The sequence below is a fragment of the Manis javanica genome, chromosome 11 (assembly GCF_040802235.1).
Source record: "Manis javanica isolate MJ-LG chromosome 11, MJ_LKY, whole genome shotgun sequence".
NCBI classification, from domain to species: domain Eukaryota; kingdom Metazoa; phylum Chordata; class Mammalia; order Pholidota; family Manidae; genus Manis; species Manis javanica.
In genome coordinates, this window is record NC_133166.1 from 94,064,865 (window position 1) to 94,087,988 (window position 23,124).

At 37.1% G+C, this 23,124-nt stretch overlaps 1 protein-coding gene and 1 long non-coding RNA gene across 2 annotated transcripts in view; both read left to right on the forward strand.

Moving 5' to 3' along the window:
- The first annotated feature begins 15,101 nt into the window (after positions 1-15,101).
- Positions 15,102-16,715, forward strand: LOC140844473 (uncharacterized). The gene is made up of 3 exons (XR_012122849.1): positions 15,102-15,423; positions 15,578-15,635; positions 16,215-16,715. It is a non-coding gene; the product is annotated as an uncharacterized lncRNA (long non-coding RNA).
- Positions 16,716-19,539: 2,824 nt separating this feature from the next.
- The window catches only part of PLA2G4A (phospholipase A2 group IVA), a 169,665-nt gene continuing 166,080 nt past the window's right edge, over positions 19,540-23,124 (forward strand). The window contains exons 1-2 of the mRNA XM_037009886.2: positions 19,540-19,617; positions 21,204-21,372. The gene's annotated coding sequence lies outside the window, so the exon portion shown is untranslated. The remainder of the gene's footprint in view (positions 19,618-21,203; positions 21,373-23,124) is intronic.

Below are 23,124 nucleotides of genomic sequence, written 5' to 3' on the forward strand. Positions count from 1 at the left end.
TAGCAGAGAGAATTCTCTGCATCTTAGGATGGTCAGAGAAGATTTCATGAAGAAAACAGGATTTAAGTGGATTTTGAATAATATTTGGAAAAGATGGTCACCGTATCAGAATAAAGAATGATATTTAGGAGACCTAAGCATGATGATGAACAGCCCACAAAATGTAAACTTCAAATATGGGGAAGAATGGTGATCCTTGTAGAGGTTGAATATCCTTCAAATCTACCACAGGAGATATTTAGTGTTCCCAGGCACACTGGAGGGAGCACAGGTTAAAAAGTGTAGCATGGTGGTGGTTTTAAGAAGGGAAAAAACAAGTTATCTTTCCTGTCATTGGAAAGTAGTGGCAGAAAATTTCATTAGGCAATTCACTCTTCTGATTTAAAAAAACTTCATAAAATCAGTTTCTCCTCTGTATATTTTTTTAACTTTGATTCTAACTTTTCTATTTGAATTAGAATCATTCCATTCATGTTAATAATATGCCATGCTTATATAAAAAGAAGCTTTGGACACATCACTATCTTGTAGCTACAGGTTACAATGTTGTCAGGAGGTTAAGTTTTTATTAATGGGGAAATGTGCAAAGGCACCTATGCTCTCATTGATCACTACACTGCCACTGCAGGTGCTAACAGGTCAGGCTCTTAGTTGAGGTGGTGGAGAAACGGGTGCAGACATTTCATGGAGTTTTCTTCTTTACAGCACTCCTTGACTACAGGTTCAAAGTTATCTCACTCCTAAGCGAAGGCTGTATTAGGCAGTTGTTAAAAGTGCTAATGACATGGAAACTGTGTCTAGCACTGGAGGGTTTTTTTAAGGGTGTGGGTTCAGGTGTCCTGATTTTGAAATGTCTTTTTGAGGCTATCCTCCATTGTTAAGAGGACAGTGATTGACTTCTCTGTTTATTCTCATGCTTGAACTAGGACAGGTAGATAGGAGATCTTCAGGTTATGTTTTGACTACTTGGTTAAAATGACTTTCTCTCTTCATAAACTTTCACTTCCTTGTTTCTTTTGTAAAAACATCTCATTATCATTCCTAGGGACCAGACCCTGCTGCTTATCACCATCCAGAACTGCTATTCTTGACATCTTCATCTCAGACATTCCAGCCTCTGGCCATAAACTCTTAGTCTGTTACACCCTCAGCATGTTCTGTAACCTCATGAGAACTTATAATTCCAGGACCCTTTCCTTTATCTTTGCCTATCAGTTTTTTCAATGATTTCCAGCCTTCCCCTCCAGCTGTGATCCCATGGTTCACACTCTAAACCTCTCCTCTCATCAATAATCTAGATTCCCATCTGTTGTCACCACTGCCTTGGAAAACCCCAAACAGATAAATCCAATGTTTCCAGCACTACATCAACCAAGTAAAAATAGCCAGTGCCTCCCCAACTTCCCCTTATTCTTAGAATGCTTAGTTCTTTATACTTAGAGGATACGTAGGCCATCAAATAAGAACCTCTCAACATTTGTGTCAAAATCTAGAGATTCACTGCATGCTAAAGCACTTTTCTCTTTTAAAGAAGTGGTGTCCCTCCTCCTAAAGTTAACCTCTTTAGCTGAGCATTCTGCGTTTCTATCCCACCTGCCCTCTCAAGGACTTTACCTTCTAAGATCCCACCTCTTTCCTATATTTTCAAATGCACATTCTTTAGTTGCTACTTCCCTTCAGCATTAAGCTTGCGCGAATCTCTCCTGTTTTAAGAACAACAAAAACCTGCCTTGACCCCACACCGGCCTGCATCTGCTCTCCCCTTTCTTTCCCACAGAGGACATCTCTTGGGATGAGTTATCACCTCTCGTTTCCCCACCTCCCTATGCCCTCTTACACTGCATTCTTTCTATGTGGGTTCTGTCTTTACAAGTAGAATTCAACAGACGTGCTTTCCCTAAGAATTGCGGTGCTTTCTTACAGTTAAATAATCAATAGTTGTTATTCCTTGTAACTTCCTATAGCATTTAACACTGTTCCTCACTTCCTTTCTCTTGGAATCTTTCTTTGCTTGGTGTCTGTGACACTACACTCTGCCATTTTGTTTGTTTTGTTTTCTCTATTTTTTCCTTGCTAACCCCTCTTCCTCTGTCTTCTTTTGCCCATGTCTTGAATGTTGATGTCTCTTTGGGCTTTATTCTCAGCCCTCTTCTCGTTATTACAGACACTCTTGCCAGTCAATCTCATTAAGCTCCGTAGTTCAACTTCCCACCATTATGCTGATACGCCCACATCTACAGCTCTGTTCCAGTGGCTCTGCCGAGTAGCAGCTCCTCTTGGCCTTCCAGTAGGCATATATCTGCCTTAGTCTGCTCGGCCTTCCTTCACGCAATGCCACTGACTGAGTGGTTTAAATAGTAGAAATTAATTTCCTTATAATTGTGGAGGCTGGAAGTCTGAGACAGAGTGCCAGCATGCTTGAGTTCAGGTGGGGCCCTCCTGCTGACCTGCAGAGAGTCATCTTCTCACTGTGTTCTCCTGCAATCGGGGATGGGTGGGGCTGCAGAGAGAGACATCTTTTTTTCCCTCTTTCAATAAAGCCACAGCCCTATCAGATTTGTGCCCTATCCTTATAATTTCATTTAACCTTAAGTATCTCCACAAAGTCACAATGCCATTGACTGAGTGGTTTAAACAGTAGAAATTAATTTCCTTATAATTGTGGAGGCTGGATACAGTCTCCAGATACAGTCCTCCAGATACAGTCACATTGGAAGTTATAGCTTCCACCTATGAGTTTTTGGGGGACATAATTCAGTCCAAAGCAGTGTTTAAGATTGAACCTCTTGGCTTCATACTAAATCTAGCTCCATTTTCTGTGTTCCCAATTTTAGTGAATGGCATCAGAGACAGTGAAGAAAACAGGTGCTAGAGCCAGTCTTTTGGGCTCAATTCCAGGCTCTTTGACTAGCAATTTGCCCTTGGGCCTCATCTCAATGTTGTCATCTGTAAATGGGTTTATTATACAGTATCTATCTCACAGGAATGTTGTTAGGATTAAATGAGTTGATATAATCCTTGAAACAGTGCCAAGCACATAAATACAATTATTAAAAAAGTGCTCAGCAAACATCAACTATTACCACCACTATCTAATTAATTAAACCTAATGCCTTCAAGTCATCCTTAACCCTTACTTCTCTCCCCCCTTTGGTATTTACTTAATTTCCAGGTTCCATAGTTTCTGTCTCCTTAACATTCTGGAACTGACTCCCACTCTCCATTTCCTTATCTTTTTCCCAGGCCAGTAACCACTGTCCTTCCCTGGATTGCTAGAATAACAGAATTAACTTGTCTCCCTTGCCCTTCGGCTGACATCTTTCCAATCTATTCTCTTACCACATCCAGAGTGGCTTTCCAAAAATGCAGATCTCTCCATGTCAGTTCTCTGTCTAAATCCATTAAATGGCTCCCCAAATCTTTATAATGGTTTATAAGGTCTTTCAAGATCTTTCCATGCTTACCTTTATATCCTCACTTCTCTCCATTCACCAATTTTCACTTAATGTGGTAGCCACACCAACTACGTCATTTACTTTAAAACAGTGTTTCCTACTATGAAACATTTTACTTCACAGTACACACAGAAAACTAACAAATTACTTGTGACTAGGGGCAGTTGGCCTGAGATCTCACCTAGCCCCCTAAAGGAGGAGGGAATCAAGATTTAAACATATCTTTCACAACATAGCAACATAACTAGGCACATTAGCTTGAAAGATGCTATACCAGATGCTCTCAATTACAGATTGCCAAACCAATGCCATGACGTCCACTGTCCCTTTGTACAACTACCATCACCACTACCAAACTTCTTTCAAGTATAAACTAATCCTTCACATCCTTGTTTAGAGATTACCTCACTTATTCATATGTCTGGGTCAGATTTTTCTTCTTCATGCTCCAAACTCAAGACTATGTGTTAATAACTTCCCTTTCAAACCTTACATTTAAACATGTTCCTGAGGAACTTCCCACACATAGTGAAAATACAATAATAGATAAATGCCTAGGATGTAGTGGGAACATAGAAAAATCTGTACAGAGTGTATAAGCGTTCATTAGTAATACAAAATTCAGTCTCAATAGTGCCTAAAAATAGTGCCTCAGACCAATGTTGGCATTCTGCACTTAATTACATAGATTTTTCATTGATATATGAAACAGTTTTTACATAGTAAACCAACTTCCTTTTTAGCTGATGTAATTGGCTACTTAGGTACCAGTATCTTGTGCTTAATGTACAAGATAATTGCTTTCCTGAAATAAGAAAGATGTAGCTCTTGGTACGACTGGCTTTTGGCAGCAGCACTGGAGTAAACCTGACTACATGGTAAATCTTTACATTGTGGGTCCATTTTTAGGGAAATATTTAAGTGTTCTTAAGCATCAGAATCTCTGTATACAAAATAAATTCCATTATTTTTTCCAGAAACAAATGTGCCCTAAGTGCATGACTAATTTCCCCTTTTGGATTCTTGACTCAAGTCTATTTCAAACTGTGTGAATAATTGAGAATAAACTTGACATTTTAACATATCTCTATCCTTGGAAATAACAACAGTTCCACTAGTTCTAAAGTGGTTTTTTAGGATAAGCTCAGTTTATTTAACATTTAATATCCGGTTACATCTTTGGAGCTGATAATACACAAACATGAATGAACCCCTCTTCCTCTGTTAAGCTAATTTATCTGATTTTGAATCACCACCTATTTTTGAACAGAGTTTTTACACGAGAGGAGCGTATCAGATATGATAAAAGCAGTTACAGGAATTTGGGACTTCAAATAATTCATTCAAAACTGGATATTTTAGAGTTTTATACTAATAAAAATAAAAATCATATCATTAATTGATCTACTCATTACACAAATCATGTCAAAGGGAAATTTAGGAAAATTTATCAGGTAAGAAATTAAAGCCACTTAATTAGTGAACAAAGTAGCTTTGAAAACTAGTATTATGTAGTAAGAATTTGGTTTGTTATCTTTGAAAGAAGAGGGGACTGACCAGATGACATTTTGAGGTTCTCTTGAAGTTGTCTTCTTGCTGTTCATTTCCCTTTATCATCCTATTCCATCCTCCTATCCCTCTTTCCTTTATATTTCCTCTGTTTTGTTTCTTTCTTCTTAGTTGCTAACATGTTCAAATGATCTGGTCTTCAAGTAACAAATACAACATTCCTTGGCTCTACTTCCTCCTCTGGCCACCGGCCTATTTCCCTTTCTCTTTGGTCTTCTCTATTTCCTAGCATTTCTTTATTTTTCCACACAGTACAGTATGCCCTCCACCTATCTTTCTGCTGGTAAAACTTTGTACACTGAAACTATGTTCACTGAAACTATCTTCTGTGTATAACTGATAATCTTTCCTTATTGTACCCAGTGAATTTATCTAAATTCTTGTTTTCTCACTGGCACTTGATATGACTGAGAACATCTCTTGATAACATCTCTTCTTGACTCTTGCCCTTGAAATGGCAAAATCAAACCAGTGCATCTGGGTGCAGGCGCATCCAAGAGCGTAGGATCAACGTTTACTGGCAAACACACTCAAATGGACTGAGGACTGTGGGGCCATCGGTCTTTCACGCGGCAGCAGTTACAGCCATCTTCTCATTCTCTATTTGATCTCAAGTCCCAGAAGAGAAAACTGAGAAAAAGATAAGAAGGAGAACCTTGCAAACAGAAAGGACTTGTAAAAATTGGATAGCTATTGTGTGATTGGTGAGGTCATTCTCTGTTCTATTACAAGACTAAACTGTGAGCCAAGGGTTATACTCATGTTCTAACAGAATGCCCCTGGGCCCTAACAGACCCCTCTAGTGGCCATCATGAAATCATGGAAGCCATCTGGAAGTCATACAACTATGACTGAAGGCATTTGAATTATCCTCTTTAGTAAACTTATTCCCACAGATGAAGACCTCCTGTCAAAGAATCTCATGATTCATTCAAACCTGCATAACTTTTTATTTCTCATTCAAGTATTTGTTGTAAATCAAAGGGCCTGACTTTGTATTTGAAACTGATTTTTAATGATTACAAACTATTTTTCCATGTACTTTTATCTACTCTTATTTATTCTTTTTAACTTTCCCTTAATTATTCCTTCTTTTTCCACTTATTAAATGTTGGTGTTTTCTGAAAGCCCCATTATGTTTATCTTCTTTCTTACTTTGTCTGGTCAGTCCAGGTGATCTCATCCTTTTTATTCTAAATCTATGGATCTAGCCCAGGCCTGTTTTCCAGACTTCAAGCCTATATAGTCCATTAATTGTTAAACATACCCACCTATGTAGCCAATGGAGTATTCAAGTACATGTGGCCACAAGAGATTTCATGTGTTTTTGTTTCTGATGACATTGGAGGCTGAGTTAGAGGGGACTCCTTCCAATTATAAGAAAAAGAAAAGTGTGGTATAGAATGTAAAATACATTCACGCATACTATATATCTGACTGCTCAAACAAATAAAAGAAAATCCCAACTGCCAGGAATGAAGAGGTCACCTACAGTTAGTGGTAGCAGGCGCATGTCTTTTCCGCTATGGCTTTAAGGGATCTTGAACCTGAATATTTGCTTAATGTCTAAGCAAATTTTAATGTCTTTGTGAAAAAAAAGCAGATATTGCCTTCAATCTGTAGGAAGCAAGCAGTTGCATTTGAGATTCTGAAATATGATAAACAGGATGCTAGAAAGGCTACCTCCTCAATGAGAAAAGGGATAGAGCACTAAATGGGTAAAATAGACATACATGGGAGATCAAAATTTACAATTTGTGCTTGTGTAATTATAGAACACAGATGGTGCAGTGACACCTTAACCGAAAAAGCAAATAAAAACTGGTCCTAGAACAAATAATGAACATAATGGAACACTTAAAAACCTTGGGCACCTTGGACTCCTCTGAAAATAATCCCTACTGAAGATGATAATTTAATAAATGTAATGAACCACAAATTGGTGACTCAAGTATTCATCAGTCTCACAACACTGCCATCTTGGAGTCCTTTCTTCTGACTGTATAGTGTTCCTTATTTTAATATTGAATAGTATTCAGTTGCTTTTCCTCCAGCATGGTACCATTAATTGATAGCTTTGGCATGTAATTATTTTCTGTATCTTCCATCTGCAAGGGCAAGGACCACACTATGTCATTTACTTCTTTTTATCTCAAACAGATCTTAACTTGATGTTTTATACAATGAGGCAGAGTGAGTACTCAATAAACAATCAACGACTCGGTGAATAGCCAGCAACATTTTATTCCCCTGTGAGCATATTGTTAACCATGTCTGATCTGAGAGTTCTTGCATGGATTTTGACAAGTGTGTCCTTCATTCTTCAAGAAGGTAACTCATGATGTCTAAGTGTCTAAACAGAGGGACAATTAACCCTTTATTTTCTTGATTTCAGGTTCTAGGACTCATCTGACCTGGTTGTGGCATCATAAATTGCCCATATAATGTCTTGCGTTTGGCATCATAAATTGCCCATATAATGTCCTGCGTTTGATCCCATAGGAAAGCTTTGTGTATTAGTCATTCTGTAGATCTCTGTTATCTCAGAGCTTACAAACTGCTTTTGCATACATTAATTTCTCTGACACTCAAAATTTTCTTGTAAAAACTCAGATATCATGAATAAAACTTAGCTTAATAGATTACTGAAGTGTTTTAGAAACTTTCTTTGTTTTTGGTCTTACAACAATCCTGTGATTAGCTAGGGTTGAAACTAGTATTTTCCCATTTGTGTTTTCTCAGAGCTCAAATCTGATAACTAATTTTGTTATAAAATCCTACATCATATCCTTGTCCCAGGTAGTATTTAGTGAAACAGTTCTCTTGGAAGCAAAATGAATGTCATGAAGAAAAGATGGAATATGGTTAGGAGGCAACATAGGGTGGTGACAGCCAGTGTGAGCTCGAAACTAGACCGCCTGGGAACAAGTCTAATCCTCTTACCTTATTAGCTATGGTACTTTAGACAGGCTAATTTATCCATTAAAATGGCTTATAATACCAGGTTCAGAGTTTCAAAGTTTGTTGAGAGGATCAGACTAGGTAATGGATGAAAATTATTTGGTAAAGTGTGTAAGTGCTTGATAAGCACGTAATGCACATTGGAAAGGTTTTATGGGATGCTGATATAGAGCCCAATTCTGGACCTTGACAATAGGGTTCAAATCCCAGTTCTGCCTTTTATTTTCTGTGTGAACCTGGGCAAGTTGTCAAATTCTCTGTGTGTTAGTTTCCTCATCTATTAAAATTGGGACCAGGACAATACCCACATCATAGAATGGCTGTGCAGAAAACGTAAGCTAAAGCCTGTAAAGCACTCAATAAATTTGTTAATTGAAAACTGCTGTAGGGAAGACCCTGAAGATTTTTGTCCAGTGTTGACTACTTAGTATAGTTAGGCCTGACTCATTTTGTTGTTTTCTTCACAGTTGGCAAGTCAATATGTGTGTTTTTAAATAAACCCCATGTTTCCAAATAAATTTGTCATCTTTATTGTTGGTATTTATCAAATTCCAAGGAAAGTTACTAAGTTTACTCTAAGCAAAGAAGCAGCAGAAGGAAACTATTTCTTCTCAGATTTGATGAAGCTAAAAATCTACATGCTACTGTTGCCTTTTTAAAAAGTAGATACACAAAGTAACTTTCATCAAATTTATTACATTCTTAGTTATAATAATAAAATAGTTAATTTTGAAAGTAAAACATTGTATTTATAAACCAGATTAAAGGTTTGTGAGGTTAGAAATGAAAAGAATATTAGAGACGGAGTCTAGGCACAGGTATTTGTTGGGCCACTTAATTTCTTGGCAATTTGTTCTAACTTTCTGGGTGTCAGTTATAGTCTGTTTTGCTGGCTTTCCAGGCCTCCACCCCACAGACTAAAAACCATGTAAACTTTCAATCTCATCCTCACTGTGTGCAGGAGGGACTGTAGAACTGGCCTGTTTGTCTCAGACTCGGCGGCAAATCACCCTTCCCGCCATGTCACTCTCACACCTGTTCACTGTTCTCCCTCATGGGCTTGTGCAGATTTTCTGTGAGCTGCTCCCATTGTATTTCCCAATTCTGATAACTACCCAGATATTGAAATCACTTAGTATCAAGATCATCCTTTGGTCTTTCCAGTTGTCCCTGGACTGGTTGGTGCCTTTACCTGAATCTGATGAAATAAATACAGTACATTAGTCTCCCTCACTGAACTTCCAAGTTGAATTACCCTGTGGATATACAGTTCTGTCAGATACTGGAATTACAGACGTTTCTCCCATGATTGATGCTGTATTCTGTCTTCCCAATGCTTACCTGTCAACTACCATCTGTTTTCTCTTGCTTCAGCATGTTTCTCATCCTTTAATATGTTTCACTATTATTTTCTGCCTACATAGGTGGACTTCCTACCTGCTGCCCAGCTCTACTCACCAAAGTGGGTAGAACTTTAGTTCTCATCCATTCAAAGAATGCTGCTTCCTGCCACAGTTATCCAGAGGATATAACAATCATAAATATCTATACACCCAACAAAGGACCACCTAAATATTGTAAATCTAATATTAACAGATATACAGATATAAAGGGAGAAACTGACAGTGATATAATAATAGTAGGGGATTTTAACACCCCACTTACACCAATGGATAGATCATCTGGACAGAAAATCAACAAGGAAACAGTGGTTTTGAATGATACATTAGACCAGATGGGCTTACCAGATATATATATAGAACATTCCATCTAATTACAGCAGAATATAACTGTTTTCAAATGCACAGGGAACATTCTCCAGGATAGATCACACGTTAGGCCACAAAATAAGTCTCAATAAATTTAAGATTGAAAAACATATCAAGCATTTTTTCCAACCACAACAGTATGAAACTAGAACTCAATTATAAGAAGAAAACTGGAAGAAACAAAAATGGGGGACTAAAAGACATGCTACTAAACAATCAACTGGTCACTGAGGAAATCAAGAGACAAACAAAACATACTTGGAGAAAAAAACAGAAACACAATGATTTAAAATCTTTGGGACACACCAAAAGCAGTTCTAAGAGTGAAGTTTATAGTAATACAGGCCTACCTCAAGAATCAAGAAAAATCTCAAACAATCTAACCTCACACCTGGAGGAACTAGAAAAAGAGGAACAAACAAATCCCAAAGTTAGTAGAAGGAAAGAAATAATAAATATTAGAGCAAAAATAAATGAAATAGAGACTAAAAATGATAGGAAACTTTGATGAAACTAAGAGCTGATTCCTTGAAAAGATAAACAACATTGATAAGACATTAGTGAGACTTATCAAGTAGAGAGAGGACACTAACTAAAATTTGAAATGAAAGAGGAGTTAAAATCCATGGAAATAAAAATAATTATAAGCAAATCTATGAAAAATTGTATGCCAACAAACTGAGCAACCTAGAAGAAATGGATGACTTTCTAGAAATGACAAAACACAATCTTCCAAGACTGAAACAGGAAGAAACAGAAAATCTGAACACAAATGATTACTAATAATGGAATCGGATCAGTAATCAAAAATCTCCCAACAAGCAAAAGTCCAGGACCTGATTCACAGGTGAACTCCCCAAACATTTAAAAAAGAGTTAACACCTATCTCCATCAAACTATTCCAAAAAAAAGAAGAGGAAGGAATGTTTCCAAATTCATTCCATGAGACCAATGTTACTCTGATACCAAAGCCAAAGACACTCCAAAAAAAAAGAAAATTTCAGACCAATATCCTTGATGAACACAGACGCAAAAATTCTGAACAAAATATTAGCAAACAATTAAAAATGCATAAAAAGGATCATTTGCCATGATCAAGTAAGAGTTATTCTCAGGATACAAGAATGGTTCAACATCTGCAAATCAGTGTAATACCTTGTTGGATATCTTTTCTTTTTCTTGTTTGATTGCGGTGGCCAGGAAGGATAAAAACCATATGATCATTTCAATAGATACTGAAAAAGCATTTGACAAAATTCAACACCCATTCATGACAAAACTTCCAAAAAAAGTGAGTAAAGAAGGAACATACCTCAGCATAAAAGAGGCAGGCCATTATGACAAACTCACAGCTAACATCATAATCAATGGTGAAAAGCTGAAAACTTTCCTCTAAGAGATCAGGAACAAAACAAGGATGCCCACTCTCACCACTCTCATTCAACATAATACTGGAAGTCCTGGCCACAGCAATCAGACAAGAAAAAGAAAAGGCATCCAAATTAGTAAGGAACAAGTAAATTTTTGACTATTTACAGAAGACATGATACTACATATAGAAAACTCTAAAGACTCCACTAAAAGACTATAAGTACTAGGAAATGAATTCAGTGAAGTTGCAGGATACAGAATCAATATATACAACTCTGTTGCATTTCTGTATACAAATAACAAACTAACAGAAAGAGAAATTAAAACAATCCAATTTACAGTTGCATCAAAAAAATAAAACTAGCAATAAATTTAACCAAGGAGGTGAAAGACCTGTAATCTGAAAACCGTAAGATATTGATGAAAAAATTGATGATGACACAAATAAATGGAAAGCTACACTGTGCTCATGGTTTGGAAGAAATGATGTTGTTAAAATGGCCATACTGCCCAAAGTCATCTGTAGATTCAATGTGATCCCTATCAGAGTACCTAAAAAAATTATTCAGAGGAACTGAATAGACATTTTTCCAAAGAAAACACACATATGGCCAACAGAAACCTGAAAAGATGCTCAACATCTTTTCATTTCATTTCAAATATTAAGGCACTTTCTCTGACTGGGGAAGTTTGAACATGGGAATAAAGTGCAGAGTATTACAACAATTTCCAGGAGGCATTTCCTGTCTTCAGTGTGCTGCTTAATATTGTTTAGGTTTTTAGTATGTAAACAAACATTTGGTGACCTGAATTGTTTGGGTTATGCAGTGAATAATCAAATAAGTGAAATGGATTCTAATATCTACTCACTAAACATCCTGTGAAAATAAAATATTTCAGGGGTTCTTGTCTCCTCGCCATTCTCATACTTATGAATCTTCAAAGAGAAATAAAAATACATTGCTGAGTAAAGTCAGGTAGAGCTAAATTGCAATAATGACCTCTGTTAGAGATCTGGCTGTGGAGATTGGATTTGCCTGAAGCTTCATCTCCTGGGATTTATATGCTTGAGAGTTCTGGAACAAGTTTTCCATTCAAAGCTAAGTACAAATGCCACTCTTTAATATTTATGTGTCTGGGCAGGCAAAGCCTGATTGAACTGACTGCCAGTATGTTAACAGGTAAGGTTGGGTGAGAGACAAGTAATTCATGGATTTAATATCATCTCTCCCATGAAGTCTTCTCTGATCCACTACTCTCCCAAGTCCATACCACCCTACATTTTAGGCAGAGTATTAGATTTGACTTATTTAATACACTGTATTATTTTTTATAACAGTTTATTGAGCTAAAATTCACATACGATTCAATTTGCTCTTTTAAAATGTACACACTGGTGGTTTTTAATACATTCCCAGAGATGTGCAGCCATTATGGAAATCTAAATTTCGAACATTTTAAGCACTCTCCAAAGAACCCCCATATCTATTGATAGTCACAGTCCATTTTCCTCTCCCGTCCCCTGTCTTTGGAACCACTAATCTAATTTTGGTCTCTATGAATTTCCCTATTCTGCACATATCACATAAATGGGATCATATAATATGTGGTCTTTTGTGACCAGATTATTTTGCTTAATATATTTTTAAGATTAACCCATGTTGTAGCATGTATCAGTACCGAATTTCTTTTTACTACTGAATAATATTCAATTTCATTGATGTACCACCTTTTGTTTATCCATTTTTCAGTTGGTGGGCATTTGGGTAGTTTCTACTTTTTGACTGTAATGAGTAATACTGGTATGAATATTTATATAGGAGTCTTTTTGTTCACATATGTTTTTCATTTCTCTTGGGTAGACACCTTGGAGTGAAACTGCTGAGTAATATAACTATATCTAACATTTTGAGGAACTGCATTTTACATTTCCACGAGCAGTGTATGAGAGTCTGGGTTTATCCACATCCTTGCCAATGATTGTCATTTTCTGTCATTTTCATTAGAGTCATCCTATTTTGTGTGAAATGGTATCTCATTGCCATTTTGATTTGTATTACCTTAATGAGTACTGATTTTGAGCATCTTCACATGAACTTATTGGCTTGGAGAAATGCCTATTCAAATCCTTTGCCCATTGTTTAATTGATATTTTTATTGATTAAATTGATTTTTTATTATTGAATTGTAGTATATGCTTTCCCACAAGCCCACACACACTGGAGAAAAGATCAATTCCCCAAAGGAGAGAATGTTGTCTTAGCAAAGGGAAATACATTCTGAATAGCAAAAGTAACTGTAAATATTCTCTGTGTAATGCACTTCCTATTTTTCTCTGTATCATTACATCAAAAGCCACTCTCTCAGGATCTTGCTTTCTTCCTGGGAACTGATAACACTCTACAACAGACTGGTTTAATAACTTTAGGTATTTGACGTCTGAAAGCAGTGATCTTTCAGTTATCCATCCAGCCATTCATCCGTCTGTCCATCCATCCATCCATCCAGTCATACATTCATTCATTCCGTAATACTTTTGAGAATCCAGTACTTGTTAGCCAAGAAATGGACCCTTGAAAGCAGACATGGTACCTGCCCTCATGAAGCTTATTGTTTGTGAGGTGGACAATGATCACATTAAGTATACAAATTAAAAGTAGTGATAAGTGCTGTCCAGTTTGTCAAGTCAGAGTAGGATTTCCTAAGGAAGAGATATTTGGATATTTTGAAAGAAGAGTAAAAGTTAAGTGAAAGGGCATGTAAGAAGTGTTCCTGACAGAGGGAGCAGTAGGTGGAATGGCCATTTGGCACGAGGGTCATGATATATTCAGAATAGGGAAGAAGCCAGTAAGTTTAAGACTCTGGGGAAGAAAGTAACAGGCAAGGAGGCTGGGGCTGAGGTGTGCAAAAGTCAGGCCAGTCAGAGCTGTAGAACATTTTAAGGAGTCTCTTCTTTATCTGAAGAGTAATCCTTTATCTTTGAAGGGTTTTAGGAAGGGAGATAACATAATGAGACTTATATTTTAGTCAGCTCACACAATCTCCCATGTGAGATAATCAACTGTAGGCATCCGGGGATGCGCATCCAAATCAGATCAGGAGGTTCCTCTAGCAGACCTGATCATTTGAAGCAGGGGTGGTGACGACAGGGAGAAAGGAGACAGATGTATGTATAGATCTAAAGGTTATCTTAAAGGTAATATTAATGGACCTGGTGATAGACGTGTCAAGGGATAAGATGGCAAGGATGGCAATGAGCTGTATGTGCCATTCACTGAGAGAACTGATATCAGGAGAGGATCAGGAATAAAACAAAGGTTATGGTTTCACTTGCTGATCAGATTGAGTCTGAGATATCTGTAAGACATAGAAGTGGAGATGTCAAGTAGACATTTAGATACATTGGTCTTGAGATTGGAATTTTAGATACCAATTTAGATAAAGTTAATGAGGGGAAACACTGCTAGTCGACTAAATCTTACAAAGAGAAAAACAAAAGCCCTGCTTATTACAATGAGTAATTATATGCTCAAAATTAAATGTAAGATTAACTGTAATCCTTTATGAAGTTATAATAAATTTCCTGGGCTTCCCTGTGAGGATGTAAGAAAAAAAAATTAAAATATCCTAAAATAGTATCCAGTTCCTTCATAAAGCCTGGTCAATCTTTTCCTTTGCTCAGTCACTTCTGCCACAGCAGCAAACAACTTCTTCAGCTTCTATTCCCAGCCTGACTCTTTCCTTTTCTGATCATCAGGTATTCTTATGATGCACCCCAGAGCTTCAGTGATATTTATAAGTCTGTGCTTAGGTCAGGTATGTTTCTATATATTTGTGGTTTTCTACACTTTTTCCCTTATAAGCTTTTTATGGAGTAGCAAAGCAAAGGTTGTCAATATTTGCTAAAGAAATTATGTCATCGTAAATAGGCAACAAACCCCTGAGTAAAAATTTAGAATTCCTCAAATAAAGGAAAACAGAAAACTCAATAGGTCAGGTATTTCAGGAACCTTAACAGTTGTATCACGTTAACATGCTCGTGCCAAGTCGGCCCACTCACCAGGTTCAGTTTGCCTTCTGGTTTCCAAAACAGCAGTAAATATTTACTTACCTTATTCATCTTTGTTAGATTCTCAGTCCCCTGGAAAGAGGAATAGTCCCTTTCAAACAGTTCCTTAGCAGCCCGGAGCTGCTGTGGGAGGGAGGTTGAGTAGGAAATCAGAACCAATTTTGAATGATGACTTTTGGATTTACAGGTGGAACTCTTCAAAGTGTTTGACAGTAGGAAATTTTACAAGGTTAGTCTCAGAAGCCAAAATTTTGATTCAGGCAAGAGGTACTAACATAGTGTACTATTAAACTTTAGTATTTGCTATGTTGGACGGGTCCTTTTATTTTTATACTGCATACACTGCCTCAATTTCTAGAGTTATGTGTTTGTTTTTTTAATAGCTCAAACAGTGCTATGGAATGAAGGAATGAATAATTTGGCCTGGATCATACAGATAAGGTAAGAACTAGAACTGTATGTCAGGTCTCTTCACTTTTAATCCAAAGCTCTTTCCATGGCATCATGCAGTTAGTTTTTTTGATAATTAGGAAGAATGTGATTCGAAGAACAGGGGTCCTGTATTCATGTGTCAGAAGTCGTCTCTGTGCAGGGCACTGGAGCCAGTATTTAGTATTCTTCCACTCTGACATTGCTCCTGCAGTTCCCAAGCCGTTTCACCTAAACAGTGCTTGAAATTTCACTGTATTAGTATTCCAGTGCTTTATGCTAAAACTTATATTTCTTGATGCAAATACTTCTAGGAATGGTAATTAATAAAACCTAATCCTTCTATTACACGTACTGTGACTATATGAATCAGATAATTTCCTAATAGGGGGTGTTTGACCACCTGGTGGTAAAAAGGATCTACTGGGTTGTGCAGAAGCCAGATCACTTGGGTCTCATGGAGGGGAAAACGTAAGGAGAGGCTCAGGCGACTGAAGGGGAGCTGCTCAGGTAATCTGGCCTCAAATCAGGGCTTTCCTTTCTTGTTTAGAACATTCTTAACAAGTCTTCTAATCATTTTTTCATGTACAGATTTCAGTATTCAAGGATCTCCAGTTCCAGATCATTCTCACTGATAACTCAATAAAACAAATGCAGATACGCTCTGTACAAACATTTCTCAAGTATGACCTTGTAGATAATTTGGGGTGACACATGTTTCCCATTTAAGAAATACAGGACATTCTGAGCAGATTGGAGAGTATGAAGGGAAGTCACAGTCAGAGATCCATGTTCTTACCCTCTGTTTCTGTGTCCTTAACTGATTTGATAATGATAGAAATGTCTGTTAAGGTAATGAGGTTCTGTGCACTTGGACTATAATTTAACTCTACATCAGTGACATGAGGAACGTGTTCAACTGTTAGAAGAAGGCTGAAATAGAATACAAAGTGGAGTAAATTAAAAATATGAATCTGGAATCATTGATTACATTCTTGTTACATGATTAAAATAATGCTAAGTGATACCAGTGATTACTGAGCTGGAAACTTCAGGGATTGCCTAATCCTTTCTCAGTTCATGAAGTTTACCTTAGCCATTGAGTAAATAATACATTTTTATTTATTCATAGTATTAAAACATTATTAGTACTATAAATTTATAGTATTAAGAAGTTATTGCCCTGTTTAAAAAAGATCCCCGTTGATTGTTTCTGAATTGTCCCACTCCCCTTTTCCCTACTCCCCTTCCTTTTTCATTACCTCCTTCTCTCTCCCTCTTTCCCTCCTTTCCTGAACTGATTTACAATCACTGTGTGAATCAAGTTATTTGTCTACTCATAGACCCTTGTTCAACTTTTCTGCCCACATTTTTCTTTCTCATACTTAGAAAATATCACATGTGAAAGATAGTAAAATGAAGACAATGCTTATTACTTTAATTCCAGTTTTGCCCTTTGTAAAAAATCACAAATATTCTTATTTGATGTATCTTCATGTTACTATGCAAGCAAAGGATGTGGTCGTCTTATAAACTTACAATACTTTAGCATGATGCATACGTGTATAGATATTCTATAAATAGCATGTGACTGATGAAGAATATGATTTAAATTACAGGACAATCATGATTGCAATATTAAGTAACAATATCGCATAGTATTCAAAGCATAGCAATGCATATCATCATGCCAGGTTTTGATCACTGTACCTGCAAGTCTTTGTCAGATGTCAAAGCATGAAAAGGCTAGCTCACTGTAGTTGCTGCCACTGTAATCAAGTTATTGCTTTGAGGACAGACTGGAGGAAATGTGCAATATTTATTGTGCATATAAGATGCACTGTTGTGTTCCCTTAGTCCTCATTTATATGCTCTGGCTTGTCTCCGTATTGGTTTTGGAATTGCAGATTTCACATTCCTGGGTTCATACCACTGGTTCCAATCTGACCAGTCTGAGAATGTTATCACCCTTATCATGTTCAGTTTAAAAATATTTTTTAAATGATATATCTCATGTTTTTCTTGCCCCTGGCAGACAAGATTTCATCTACTCAATGACAATTAACTTGTACTTTTTTGACTGATGGTATTTTGATGGGCATTATCTATGTGGACAGCTTTACAACTTTAGTGTGGTAAACTTTTGACCAAGTGTCTTACCGTCCTCTGTCTTACAAATCCCTTCCCTCTTTAACTCTGACTTAAAGCAGACATTCTCTGTTTCAAGGTAAAATTAGAAACTGACAGCAAAGAATGAACTCCTGAGTCCTATTGTATTGATTTTGGTCTTTTAGAGATTTGGAAAGATACTTTATTCTTATTGTAGTTGCCTGAATACTCCAGACCTGAAAGATTATTAAATTAACTTTATTTAATTAGTATTTTTAAATATATTATTTTTGTAAGATGTAAGGTGATTCTATTAAATGCTACAAAAATCACATATATTTAAAATTATAGTTTATAAATACATAAATATGTACATTGCATATATATGTAATAAATATATATTTGATGCTTATATTTGAGATAACCAAAGCAAAATTTGGGGTAAAAAATACCAAATGTTATATTTTAATACAAAAATGAATACATATAAAATTCATTTTTAAAAATTCTATTTAACATATTTATTACAATTTGTTCTTTGTTGTCTTTCTGGAGTCTGAACAAGCCCACTGTTGAATAATGGTATAAAATAAAAAGGAATATAAATAAATGAGAAACAATTATGAAACATGGCTGGTACAACAAACGAAAACATTTAAATCTGCAAAGTTTAAGTTAATTAAAAATGTATCAGTGATCAGTAACCAATGAGGCTAGATCCACATATTCAATCAATATGTTTTCTTCCTTTTATTATGCTACCAATGTAATAAAAAAACTGAATGGAGAGGAAGTTATTTTAGGCAAAACAGGGAACACACACAAGAAATTCCTAAAAATACCTCCATAACCTTAAGTGCAAATGTCAAAAGATACTGACGATGTATTTTCTTTTGATTCTTTTCTTGGCCTAGTAAATCTAAAGAACACTTAACTTCTTATGCATTCTAAATCTGCATTTTAATGGAATATTTGGTGACAGGTCTGGAGAGACCCCCTTATCTTTTTTGAATTCAAAGGGAATTTGCTTTTTTTTAAAATAAGAAAATATTAAGAACTCCAAGAAAAGCTATCAAAAAGATTTTTCACCATTGTCTTTTTTATATATTACCTAAGATAAAATTAAGAATAATTACCAAACATCACCCATATTGGTTCCTTAGCTCTCTGCCTATAAGATTGCTTTCTTTGTTGGAAAGTTTTTCTTTTCTAAACAAAGGTTTTCTTTCATGTTTAGAGGGCTGACAGGCAGGCTGCTTCTCTTCTTTAACAGAAATATTAGAGCAACCACTGGCAATCTGTAATCGTCTTTGTGAAAGAATTGTCATATAGCAAGTGGCCAAGACCATAGCTATTGACTTACTTAGAATTTTCTAAGAGTCTTCAGGAATATTTCCCGATTCAGAAATGTGAGGCCAGACATTCCTGATCAGTAATGCTGAGAAATGTCTCTTCTGTTAGCTTTCAGCCTCTGCTCACATTGCTATAAGCCACCCTCACTGATGGGAATTTTGAAAGTAATATTTCTATTTCTTTGAACTAACTCTCCTCACCCTTAGGGAGAAGCTGCTGTTCTGAGTGTCTAACTGGTTGGGTAGGGGCAACATTTTTCTAAGGAATAAAAGCATGCAGTTAAAGTCAGGTGCCCTGTGTTAGCCATTTCTTTACTCTTACTGCTAGCACCTGGTGCAGCTCCTAACTACTTCTCAAATGAAATACCGTAGTCTGGACATGAGAAAGGATGGTGATTCAGGGGCTCATAGCTCAGGGATGGGAATGTTTTGAAATGAGAGATTTTGGATTCCTGGAATCTGAAGTCCTTGGGGCAGAAGAGAGAGCAGGTGCACATCGAGAAGAGGAAGGCATTGGCTCAGATAAAACTTTGGTGAGTCTTTGACTTTTATCCCAGTTCTTTTGCATTTCTGCTTTGTATTACCTTAAACTGCTTCTTAAAAAGGGGGCCGTCTGTATGTTAAACGGATCACTTGTAGGAGTGAAGAGGTTGATGCGAATGAGTGCTTGTCCTTATTTACTTACTTTCAGGGTTATTCTTTTTTCTTCTGGAGATTAGAAAATGTGGTCCCAGTAGGCAACGGAAGGAAGAGTGGGTACTATTGAAGGAGAGGGAATAATAATGGAGAGGGTGGAGATCCTTAAGACAAACACCTGAGCTTCAAACTGGACACTTGTGCTCGTTTCCCTGTTTGTCATTATTCCCTGGAATACAACTCAGTTTGCGTTTGGTTCTTCTGAGATGATATTGACTAAACCATGGTATCAACTATGAATATCAAAACTCACTGATATCTTGGTGAGTTAGAAAATGTACTGGAAACTAACAAGTCACATTTTCTCAAAACAGTCTGTAAACCGAAGTACTTGTGGAAGTTCACTGGAGACCCCCTCAGAACAATGGGGCCACACATAGGATAATTATTCTGAGTGAGGTTTTATGATTCAGTATGTGTGTCAGAGGCCTGGGTCCCCATAACAGGATATGGCAATCTGGTAATTCCCTTGGGGAAAAGGAAATAATCATGTTGTTACTCTTTAACCATGGACAAGCTTGAGATGACTGAAGAGGGTATTCAGAAACCTAATGAACTATGCCGCTTCAAGGCAGGACACGGTTCTTACGCATTTTCTGAAGGGCATTCAAGGTTATTCATACGGCTGCCTCTTGATTACCTACTCCCCTTAACCCCTAGTTGCTGTTATTTATCCAGTATCCAATTGAATACTCCTAACAATGGAGATTTTTAGTACACTAGAAATGCTGTGAAGTAACTATGGTTCCAGCAGGGTGAACAGAAATTGCTCATTATGTGAGTCTTCTTTGACATCATATAATGAATCAACTCATCATTGAAATGTTGCTAAACACCTAATATTTACACTTCCACTGTCTTTATTATCTTATGTATAGGAATAGATAGAAAATATCTATTACTTATGTTGGCTGTGTGTATATGGGTGAATTATTGGAAGCAAAGTTAGGTTAAACCAAACCAAACCAAAAAAATGTGTTCCATATTTACAGATTCCTTTCCTTTGGAAGCATTAACCCCTCGGTCAAAGGTTCATAAGTCATATTAATCTGCCTCCCTGGGTCCAGATCGCCTGACCCTCTTGAGGAGTAAGATAACCAAGATAATGAAAACTGCTTCCATAGTCAGAGTAGGTTGTGAACGGGTCAGAGCTATGTTTATTAATGCAAAAGAGAGTATGTAATTAGCTTCCTTTCTACATCCTCTTAAACACGAGTTGCCCAGATTGAGTCACAGTCATCTTGGGAGGCTGTAGCAGGTGAGAACAGTGTCCAGATCCTAGGCATGACAGCAGAATGCACACACCAAGCTTCCTGGTTCCCACTGGCGCACAGAGTGGCGTGAGTGAAGCCCTTCCCCCATTAGTATCCCTCAACTGTGTGTTTATTTTCCACAACAGTAGCCTCCTGTTTTGTTTTCCAAGGTTTCAGTTTCCTGAGGTCAACCATGGTCTGGAAGCAGGTGATCCTCCTTCCAAGGTATTGTCAGAAGGTCAATGGTAGCCTAATGCTGTGTCCCAATGCGTACGTCATCCACCTCACTTCATCTCATCACGAGTAGCTGTTACATCATTTCACTGCATCACAGGAAGAGTAAGTACAGAACATTAAGATATTTTGGAAGAGAAAGACCACATTCACATAACTTTTATTACAGTATATTGTTGTAATTGTTCTATTTTATCATTATATTATTATTGTTGTTAATCTCTTACTGTGCCCAAGTTATGAATTAAACTTTATCAAAGGTGTGTATGTATAGGAAAAAATATAGTATATATAGGGTCTGGTACTGTCTGTGGTTTCAGGCATCCACTGGGGGTCTTAGCACATAGGCCCTTGTAAGGGGGGGACTACTGTAACTCTTGCAGGTGCAAAAAAACAAATTGCCAGTTGTTTCCTCTTGCATGTCTCCAGCTAAGCATTTTATATTTGTTAATTTTTTTTGTTTACAATTAAAATGGAAACATTAACTATGGCTTTATGTTCCTTACGCTTTACCTCACCACCCCTTCTATTGACTCAGGCACCCAGAGATTCTTGGTACACCGGTCCTGATTATGTGAGCATTTACCAGCTTTCCACATGTCATGTCACAATGCAAATGTATAGTTTGAACTGTATCCCTTAATACTTGCTTTGCATTTCATGGAGGAAAACCTTGCCCATCTTTTCTCATTTGTTGGTAACATAACCACTTTTCTTAAAGTTCCTGTGTCATTACACTCTGTAATGCTCTGAATTGCATGAGGAATTATGTGATTCAATCATAGTGACAGTTGATTCAATTATATTTTAAAATGAGTTGATTTTGTGACAGTGATAAACACATCAGGATATGTTTGCAAAGTACAGGCTAAAAATTTTAAGTTTATTTCTTACAATGTTGTGATTTATAAGAAATGTATATATTTATTCATTCAGATGATGACCAAAATAGATTTCTCATTATATTTGGTCCTAATCCACACTTCTGGCTCATAACTCCCAAACCCCTTGGAATTTCCTGAGTAAAAAGTACAATGGGAGCATCTTTTTTTTAAAGTATTTGGTCTCTTGTCCTCAGCTCATGAAAATGTTTCAGAGCCATAAAAGGTGAAATTGGGTGTCTTTGTTATTCATAACAAGCCTCTTTCCACCACAACAAGGTTTTTGTTAATAAATTGACTTTTGGAAAGCACCTAACTCTGGGAGCTGGTTATCGGAGGAACCAACTACGAATAGAGGAGTGGATCTTTGAGTCCCATTCCATGATTGCCAGGGAGGGGAGAGGAGCTGGAAGTTAATTAAGTAACTCACCAATGGCCAGTAATCAGTTATGCCTTTGTAATGAAGCCTCCATGAAAATTCAAATGGGAAGAGCTGGAGGCGGACTTCCTCCAAGTCAGTGTACCGGAGCTCTTGCACTTACCACCTGCTGGGCCCCAAACTCCACAAGGACAGAAGCTCCTTTTCTCCGGACCCCATCCTGTGTTCCTCTAGGTGTTGATTCATGTCATTTAATATCCTTTGGAATAAACTGGTAATCTAGTGAGTAAACAGGTTTCCTGAGTTCTGTGAGCCAGGCTATCAAATTAATCGAACCCAAGAGGGATGTTGCTAGAGCTTCTGTTTTGTAGTGTATTGATCGGAATGACCTGGGCATGTAGTATCTGAAGTTGAGCGTGGTCTTGTGGGCCTGAGCCCTTTACCAGTGGAATCTGATTCTATCTTCCTGCAGACAGGGTCAGAATTGAGTTGAATTCTTGGACACCCTGCTGGTGTCCAAGAATTGCTTGCTGGTGTGGGGAAGCATCCACACACACGTTGGAATTGTGTCCAACCTAATTTATTTATATACCAATA